General features: G+C 44.9%; 1 pseudogene; it reads left to right on the top strand.

Annotated features, from left to right (window-relative positions):
- The first annotated feature begins 2,875 nt into the window (after positions 1-2,875).
- LOC119288161 lies at positions 2,876-6,981 on the top strand (annotated as a pseudogene).
- Positions 6,982-9,797: the final 2,816 nt, after the last annotated feature.

The raw sequence follows: 9,797 nt of genomic DNA on the forward strand, positions 1-9,797 counted from the left end.
CGTCCTTTTAATTAGCACCGTCCAGCCTAAAAATTGCCGTTACATTGAACGCCACTGGGCTTCACATGACTTTGTCGGGAGTCAGAACCACATTTCATATGTAATCTTCTCAGAGCGCTTTTACGACCTGCGATGTACTTTGCGACAAGATTATGGAGAACCACGAGACCTGCAATTTAACTAGTAGGGAAAAAATATGCATATAGCAATGACCAGATCCGCTATAGTAGATCAACCGTGTTAGGCGAATGCAGACAAACTTTCGTCCATCAAGCATCGTGCATAGCAATGACCAGATCCGCTATTGCCGCCGGGACATTTGTTTTGTTTTCTGGGGAGCATATAAAACTAGCGAAGCATGGTGTCTCTTTCTACCGTCCTCTCCGCAATAGCATCTCGTCACACCCGGACTTTCCTTCCGCGTTGCTGAGGACACTCTACTAAAATGCTAAATATATAGTTGTTGTTTTGTAAATACAAACATCTCAAAATTCAAGTTTGACAAACAATTAAATAACAAACATCTCAACATTCAAATTAAAAAAACTCTAATATGAGCCAAAGAGAGTACATTTCTTTTGACTAATCACCGAGCAAAGCAAGGTGATGTACATACAAGCAACCAATAAGGCAACTGTGCACACATAGCCCTTGCGACGTGAACATGCATGCAAGTACATGGAAATTTTTGGGCCAGATTAATTAGTGTTAAGTGCCAAATTTTAACATGGTCCCTCTTAACTTCTCTTTGAAGCAATGAGATCTTACCTCTCATGTGAAAAGAAGAGGTAAGAGGGACCATTGTTAAAACTGCTCGTGTTAAGTACTCCTAGTCCTCAACATCCTTAACGTAGAGCCTCCCACTGCTTTCTCACAGGGAGACCACGCCCACTTCAGTCACGCGTGGATTAGTTAACGCTGACGCGTCAGTTTGATATTCCTTCCTGCCTACATCTCAATGTTACAAGTGGAAATTATTTTATCTTAATGTACAAGGTAGCTCTTCCGGTAAAATAGCGAGAAAGAGAAAGGGAAACAAGCAGTAAGATTAATGTAGTCTCCCTCTGCAGCATTGCCTTCTTTTCATCATGCACAAGATCGAGTGGGAGACACCAATGAACCACACTTTGAAACCAACATGTCATTCGCGATTCTCACGATGAAACTGTTGATATCGCTGCTGCTGCGTCTGTTATTACTGCTGAATCTCCTCCTTTGGGAGAATTACTTGATGGTCATTTTTCTATATTAAAATAGAAAGAAACAGTTGAAAATGAACCGCCTACCACCTATGAGAACATCACCTATTCCTGTCACACTCACTAAAGTTGAATTAAACTTTGCTAGAGCTATTAGGGAATGTGACACGAATAATGATCCACATGCTTTGACAATTTTTTTTGAAAGAAGAGCTTTAGGAGACATGTTTTACTTGATTATGAATTTTATGCTTCTTCTGGATATGTTAAGATGATGGTTATATGATTTTTAAGTGGGACCTAAAAATCTTATAAATCTGTTAGCTTTCAAGGATTAGAGTTATTGCAAAATAAGATGTGGCGGATAGATATGTTATAAACATGACCTGGCCGGCCAGCTGGTGGAGCTAGTTTCTCCATAGATATTCAAGTTACTTGTGATAATCAAGATGCTACTGATCGCTAGCTATTTCTTGCTGGTAATGGTCACCCATAAGTGAGCCAGAAAATCACAAAGTATATGTGTACTAATTGTATGTCCACGAGACGCGACCTAGCTACGGGCACTTCGATATTTTTATATCAAGATGTTTATGTCATCTCCAATGTTGACCCGTAAATTTGCTCCAGCATCCTTCCGTGAACAGCGGGACTAGTCTGCGGATATTGATGTTGGAGGCAGTCATCCAATGCCGCTCACGTATATTCCAAACACTTTTTCAAAAAACCGGATGAAATTCATGCAAACACAGCGTATTTCATACAAACCGGACAAAAACATTTAGATATGAACATATTTTAACTAAAAAAGGTAAAACTACCTACACGCCCGTCCACGCGAAGCTCCACTCGCACGACACAGATACCCTACGGTAGTCTATGAACAGCTGTGGTGGATCCCTTTGTCTTTCCTATGTCCGTCAACCCTGGAGGTATATGCTTAGGGGAAAGTACGGCTCCGCTTCCCCACGTCCGGGTGTGCTTCAGCTAGAGGGTAAGGGGAGCTCCCGGGCAGGGGTCGACGATGGTCTGCACTGACCGGGCAAGTCACCGATTGTGCACGCCTGCGACGCGCTGGTGGTGGCATGCGCTCTGAGCCGGCTTCAATGCGGGAGCAGCCGCTCTACAGTGGCATGAATGCGGGCCATTGGCCCTGGGCGGGAACGCGCGCGGGCGAGTAAAAGGGTTTTGGGTGGGCCATTGTGGTCAAATGCGAGTGTGGCAGCTATCCGAATGTCCGCAAAGCCCCTCCCCCGTCCCCCCGTTTTCTCCGGGTTGTGGGAGAAAGTGTGTTTGAACCGCCCGGCGAACTAATACATGACCGTGTTAGTTGGCACAACACATCCGATCCACGGAGTCCAAACATATGCGGGTCGTTTGAGGGTCAGCATTGGAGATGCCGTTAGCTGTCAGAAGTTTAATCAAGTGTAGATTATTAGGGGGGAACTGGCGCAGATCGGCTTTAGTTGCCTACTCTTGAGGCGCTAGCTAAGACACATGCACGCTATCGTTTGGTCTACTCTACTATTAGGACCAAACACACCGATCCCCTTTCACTATAGCAGCACTGCCATTTGCCGCTCCCTGTCCTTCGTCCTCAACATCCACCTAGTGTGAGATCTACTTTGTGAGGGTCTTCCAAAAAGGAAAGGAAAAGGTGTTCTGTGACGAACCAGCAAGAGCCGGAGATGGCGGAGACGGTGCTAAGCATGGCGAGGTCCATGCTGGGGGGCGCCATCAGCAAGGCCGCCTCTGCCGCGGCCGCCGAGCTGAGCTTGGTGATGGGTGTGCAGAAGGATATCTGGTATGTACGGATGCATCCATTTACATGTTAACTCTTTCAAGTTGTTACACGGATCAACTTACCGATACCAAATCTAGGAAATATATAAGTCTTGTCATGCATGTTTCAGATCTCATTCCCATTGTTTGATATATTTTTTTCCGCTATTCATGGATGCGGCAAATTTTCTCATGCATTGTCGCGCGCATGCCACCAGCTACAGAATGACAATAGTGGTTGTTCTGAATCTCAATTTAATTTGCTTGACAGGTTCATCAAAGACGAGCTAAAGACGATGCAGGCATTCTTGGCAGCAGCTGAAGCAACGAAGAACAGAGACATGCTACTGAAGGTGTGGGCAGAGCAAGTAAGAGACATGTCCTACAATATAGAAGATTGCCTTGATGAATTTATGGTTCATGTGAGGAGCCAAAGCCTAACAAAACGGCTGATGAAGCTCAAAGATCGTCGTCGGATTGCTATCCAAATTCGCAACCTGAAAGCAAGAGTTGAAGAAGTGAGCAGCAGGAATGCACGCTACAACTTGATCAAGACGGAGGCCTCAACGACCAGTGACAAGGAGGTTTCTTACATAGAAGATGTACGTAACCACTCAGCAAGCAACACTGATGAAGCAGAACTTGTGGGCTTTGCAAAGCCTAGGGAGGAGTTGATAAGCTGATGGATGTCAACACTAGAAATGGTGATGCCAAAGTTATATGTGTTGTTGGCATGGTGGTTTAGGCAAGACTACTCTTGCAAGAAAAACTTATGAAAGTAAGGAAGATATTCTGAAGAATTTCTCTTGCTCTGCTTGGATCACAGTTTCACAGTCATTTTTCAAGATAGAAATGCTCAAGGATATGATCAGGCAACTTCTGGGTGGAGATTCACTGAGGAACTTGTTGAAAGAACTTGAAGGGAAGGTGGTGCAAGTAAAGGACCTCGCCGAGTACCTTAATAAAGAGATTAAGGATAAGAGGTACCTTATTATTCTTGATGACTTGTGGACCATAGATGCATGGAGGTGGATTAAAGATATTGTTTTTCCTAATAGTAACAAGAAAGGTAGTCGGATAATAGTAACAACACGTGATGTGGGCTTAGCAAAGGAATGTACTTTTGAATCCCTTATATACCACCTTAAAACTTTAGAGGTAGTCGAAGCCACAAATTTGCTCCTAAAAAAGAGTAGGAAAACAAATGAAGACATGACCACGGATGAAAACTTCAAGAGCATAGTGGAAAAACTAGTTAAAAAGTGTGGTTGTTTACCACTGGCCATACTCACTATTGGAGGGATCCTTGCCACTAAAAAAATAGTAGAGTGGGAGCACGTCTATAACCAACTCCCGTCTGAGCTTGAGAGTAACCCCAGCCTTGAAGCAATGAAGATGATGGTTACTTTGAGTTACAACCACTTGCCATCTCATCTTAAGCCATGTTTCTTATACCTAAGCATCTTTCCTGAGGATTTTGAAATCGAGATGAGGCGTCTAGTAGAAAGATGGATTGCCGAGGGATTGATTAGGGGTGGGACTGGGGTGAACATTGAGGATGTGGCAAAAGGTTATTTCAATGAGTTAATCAACCGAAGCATGCTTCAAGCATCAAGGGTGAACATAGAAGGAGTTGTGAAGAGCTGTCGAGTCCATGATATTGTGCGTGATGTCATGATCTCAGTTTCTAGAGATGAAAATTTTGTGCATGTGGCAGGAAATAATGTAAGTGGTGCTATGGAGGAGACCTTCCGACATGTAGCATACCATGGTAGCATGTGCCAAAAGATAGATATGGATTGGAGCCACGTCCTGTCAATAACTATGTTTGGTGAGAAATCATTGCAGCCATCACCTTCAGTTTGTTCACCTGACATGAGAATGCTCCGGGTCTTGGATCTAGAGAATGCACAGTTTCAAGTCGCACAAAAGGATATCAGCAACATAGGATTGTTTCGCCACTTGAAGTATCTGAATTTTCCTCGTCCTCGAGGATATTCACATATTTATAAACTTCCTAGATCCATAGGGAGATTACAAGGCTTGCGCACTTTGAACATTAGAGACAGTTATATTACAGAACTGCCAATTGAGATTTGTAAACTCAAGAGTCTACACAGTCTCCGTTGTACTAGAAGGAATTCCTATGCTATCTTTGACATGGATGGCCCCAAGAATTGCTTGCTGGCCACAATTATTGTGCCCATTCTGTTCACACCTTTGGTCGATCCTAGTAAGCGAGCCGAGGTAGTTGCTGAGCTACACATGGCCTGGTCTAGCTGTGGGTCAAAGTCAGATGGTGTGAGGGTGCCAAAAGGAATGGGAAAACTGAAAGAGCTGCAAATACTAGAGGTTGTGGACATCAGCCGAACTAGTTGCAGTGCAATTAAAGAGCTAGGCGAGCTTGTGCAGCTGAGAAAACTGAGCGTGTTAACACAAGGGGCCAGCAAGCAAAAATGCAAGGTACTCTGTGACGCCATTCAGAAGCTCACTTGCCTCCGCTCCCTTTCAGTGGATGGTTCACTCGAGTGGCTGCATGTTGTTTCCTCTCCTCCTCCCCTGTTGAGGAGTCTGAAGTTGCATGGATGCCTTGGAGAGATTCCTGGCTGGATTGGCAGTCTGATGCATTTGGTCAAGCTTTACTTAAAGAGTGGCGTAATAAAGGAGGAAGGAAAAATCATGGAAGTACTAGGGCCACTTCCCAACCTCATGCACCTTCGTCTTGGAATCTTCTCTAATAGTGGGGAGAAGTTGGCGTTCAAAAGGGGAGCATTCCCAAATCTCAAGAAGCTTGGTATTTATGATCTGTGGGGACTGAGAGAGTTGATATTTGAGGATGGCAGCTCACCCCAGCTGGCAATGATAGATATCAGTGGTGGAAGCATGTTGAGATTAGGAATTACTGGTATCAACAACCTTCCGAGGCTCCAGGCGCATACAAACAGTCCCGTACTGCGACTGTCCGAGGAGCGGAGCCACCACGAGCTGGGAGGCACCGTCGCCCAAGCGGGAGAATCAACAGGGGAATCCTCATCTCTCCATCCCGAGCCTGCAGCTGCGGGAGAGAGCTCACGGTCCCAAGCGGTGGGCATGGCGACGGCAAACATCAGGTCAGCTCAGCTAATTGCTTCTCTTTCGTTCAACTAGTAGTATGTAGCAGCTATGGAGTGCGATGTGCTAATTAGTCTGTACTCTGTTTTCCTTTTTGTGTGTAGCAGCCAAGATGATGTGCTTTACACTTACAACTCGTGCTGACTGAATCGAAGCAAGTCTATTTCCAGTTCCACCATGTAACACTATGCAGGTACAGCTCAAATATTGCACTATTTCCTTTTTGTTGTTTTGGTTCGATTTCTAGCTATCTTGTTCACGCATTTTAAAGCTACACATGCTTATATATAACGCAAGCATGATCTCTGTCACATTGTATTCAGTTTTGAACACATATATTTTGCACGTACCCCTGTTTGTAGCAAAGACTTCCTTAGTTTTCTACCCTCTCACAGAGTTTCACATCCGATTGTCGACAGTTACAAGATGGGGCCCAACTTCAAGAGAGGCCACATGGTTTCTCCATACGATGGAACATCATATCACAGTTGTATTTCCTTGCAAAAATCAGTGTTAGACTGTTTAATCAGCTTAATTCACTCAAAAAATCCATGCAATGTGAGATGAAGGCGCACCCCAACCATTTGGTGCTGCTAATATCTCCCTACCGGAGCCGCCATGCCGCTGGTATAGGTAGCTCAGCTCTCCCTCTGTTTCTTTGATTCCATCTGGTATTCTGGTTTGTGAAATGTCTATTACCGTTTTTGCCTATCAGAGGAGAGTTAGCATATCCAGTAGCTGGGCACCATTAGCATTCTATTTCCAGCATGTTTTAGTTTCTTCTTCCTGTTAAACTCAACTAGTTGCCCAGCAGATACAATTTTCTGTATGCAAGTGCTCTTTAACATACTCCAATTAAGTACATTTTTTTGCACTCTAAACATTATATACTTTCAACCTAAGACAAGCTGGGGCACAAATTGCATGGTTAATATTCTGTAACAAATGTTTATTCCGAATCTTGGTGACCAGGAGCAACTATGAAATATTTTTACAGTTCAGGCTGGACAAGTAGGAGAAATTTTTACTGTTCAAGCTGGAGCAACTATGATATCTGAGCAAGGCACCGGGGAGCTGAAGCTGGAGTGAACATCCCAATCAGATCCTGTTGTGAATGGAGTAAGACTAGCACTGACCTGACGGTGATGTAGTGATCTCAAGTGAATCTGGAAGCTGAGGAATCCCTTTTGAGTTTGCAATGCCTCACAGTCCACGCACATCTGAAGTGTCAACTGTGAAGGGCTCATCCTGATAAAATGGTCAGTTACGCAACATCCAGCATCTCATTTCTTTCGTAATCATCATGTTAGACTGTCACATACTCTGGACTTGCCATTCCTGATAAAAGTTTTTAGCTCATGGACACGTATATTTACACCCCTGTTTATATCAAGAATTCCTTAAGCATCCACTGTGTGACAGAGTTTGACGTCTAATTAACATGCGGGAAATAAACCAATGCTCTTGTATGTAATCAGATTCAGCTGGGCAGAAGAGGAGGAAGACCCAACAGAGTACAGATGCTGCAATGCTCACCCTACTGTCCATAATTATAGGATTGGTCACCACTGCAAGAGAGCCATATGATTTCTCTGCGTTTTCTATGTGCGGAACTTTCCAGTAGGTTTGTCTTTTTAACCTCAGAGTTAGACTGTTTAATCAGTTGAAGCCATACAAATAATTCAGTGATGATGGCACTAACACCTGTGCAGTCTTCCGTGCAGGATTCGTCTCTGACCTTTAAATGTTCCCACGATATCGGAGCAAGCTACAACATCATTTCGATGGCTGCCAGGCGACCAACCGAGGGTTCAAAAGTGATACTTGCTGTGAAGCTCGCGTACCCTTTTCCAGACGATGATCAGCTCTTCACCATGGAACTTGTCAAGTTGAAACCAAATTCTAATTTCTTGGGACTCCAACAGCTTCCTGTCCCTGGAACATCAATTAGGTGGCTGCATCCTGCGCCATTCACTGGATCATTGCATGATCTGCTTCTAGTGTACGATTATCAATTTGTTGGTGCCACTATATTCTGTAATTGTTTGTAGACAAAGAATGAGGACACATGCTACTATGCAAGCCGACGGAACTTGTAATGTAGCCAGAAATGACTGCTCTGTTTTTCACCTTTAACATCATATGGACATACCAAATCAGCTATGTGGTTTTCGTTGGTGTCACTTTGCAATTAACTTGCAGTTTCCATATTGCTCTTATCAACTAGGAGTATTTGATAGAACGGGACTAGATCCAACATCAAGTTGGTTGATATTCAGTATGGGATGATGCCAGGTCTTTACTCTTGGCATCCTTGTGATTAGGCAATGCCACTAATTTGTCCGTGAGAACATCTTCTCGCGGACTGTTATGATGGTGTTGTAACAAAATGTATGACTGCAAGCGATTTGGGGGGTTCAATTTAGCACTGGCGAGAGAGCAAACCAGCAGAAGACGATCAATTATCTGAAAACAAAATCATGGAATGGATGATCAACCACTGTACAGAATATACTCTGTTTTTTCTTTCTTTTTCTATTCTTTTTTCTTTCCTTTTTCTTTTCTGGAGTAGACTATTCTCGTTTTTCTGCTCCCAAAATATCTGTATTTAGTTTTCCCGTATAATTTCCAAAATACCATTATCATCGTTTGGCCCCCCAAAGTCAAGTCAAGATGATTTGCTTGGCTCCCCTTGGTCTGGACTACAGCGGAAGATGCTCAGATATTTCACAAGCAAAACAAGGTCCACGACCACGATAATCCCTTCAAAGGATTTCGAAACAAAATGTCACTAGGTGTTAGAGTTGTGTCGAATATTGTTTACACGGTAGGTTACAGTTGGACTCTGAGTAGTATTGTGTTTACATAGGATATGGAGTCGTGTCCTAGTAGGACACTTGTATACTAGGCCTCTCATATATAGCGGGGGTAGACACACGATGTAACCTATGCCAACATAATAGCACCGGAACGCAGGGGAAGCCGGCGGCATGTGCCGGTGTCCAGGGCGACCGGGAGCGGTATTGTGACGGTGTCACGGGGAGGAGCGCCCGTAGTCAGGCCCCGGAGATGTAGCCATATCGGTGAACCTCGTTAACAAATCTCGGTGTCGTGCTTGTGGTGATTGCTTGGTCCTCAGATGATCCAACGGTGGCCTCGGTTTAATTCTAACAAGTGGTATCATGAGCAAGGTTCGATTTGAGGCTGTGGATTGTTGATCTAGAGGAAACGAAGCCGAAAGATCACAGTTGTGGAGTTGAAACCGATTGGGCAGATCGGAACGGTGGCAACGGATCTATTCGGAATCGGCGTAATAGCAATTGGTGGCAGCAGCGGCAGGTGAGACGTGCGGCAATCGTGGATCGATTGGGCGAGCGTCGCTTGCATCCTGGAGCGGCGGCGGCGTAACGGACGACGCAGACGTGGCTAGGCGGCCGCGCAAGGCGCAGTGGCAGATGGCTGCGTGGCCCAACAGGGGCTGGTGCTGGCGGGCTGGCCCAGGTGGGGCTGCCCGAGCCGGCAGCGGAGTCTGGGACGAGGACCAGGCACGTACGCCTGGCTGGCTGCTCGGTACCGTTGCATGCATGTGTTTTGTTTTGAAAAAAAGAGGACCGAGTCCTCACGGGTGGGACGGCGAGAGGCAGATTAGATCGAGCGGAAGAAAATCCAACATGATACGGCAGTACATTGGGAAGCTTTGACAGG

Source organism: Triticum dicoccoides, chromosome 4A, assembly GCF_002162155.2.
Source record: "Triticum dicoccoides isolate Atlit2015 ecotype Zavitan chromosome 4A, WEW_v2.0, whole genome shotgun sequence".
NCBI classification, from domain to species: domain Eukaryota; kingdom Viridiplantae; phylum Streptophyta; class Magnoliopsida; order Poales; family Poaceae; genus Triticum; species Triticum dicoccoides.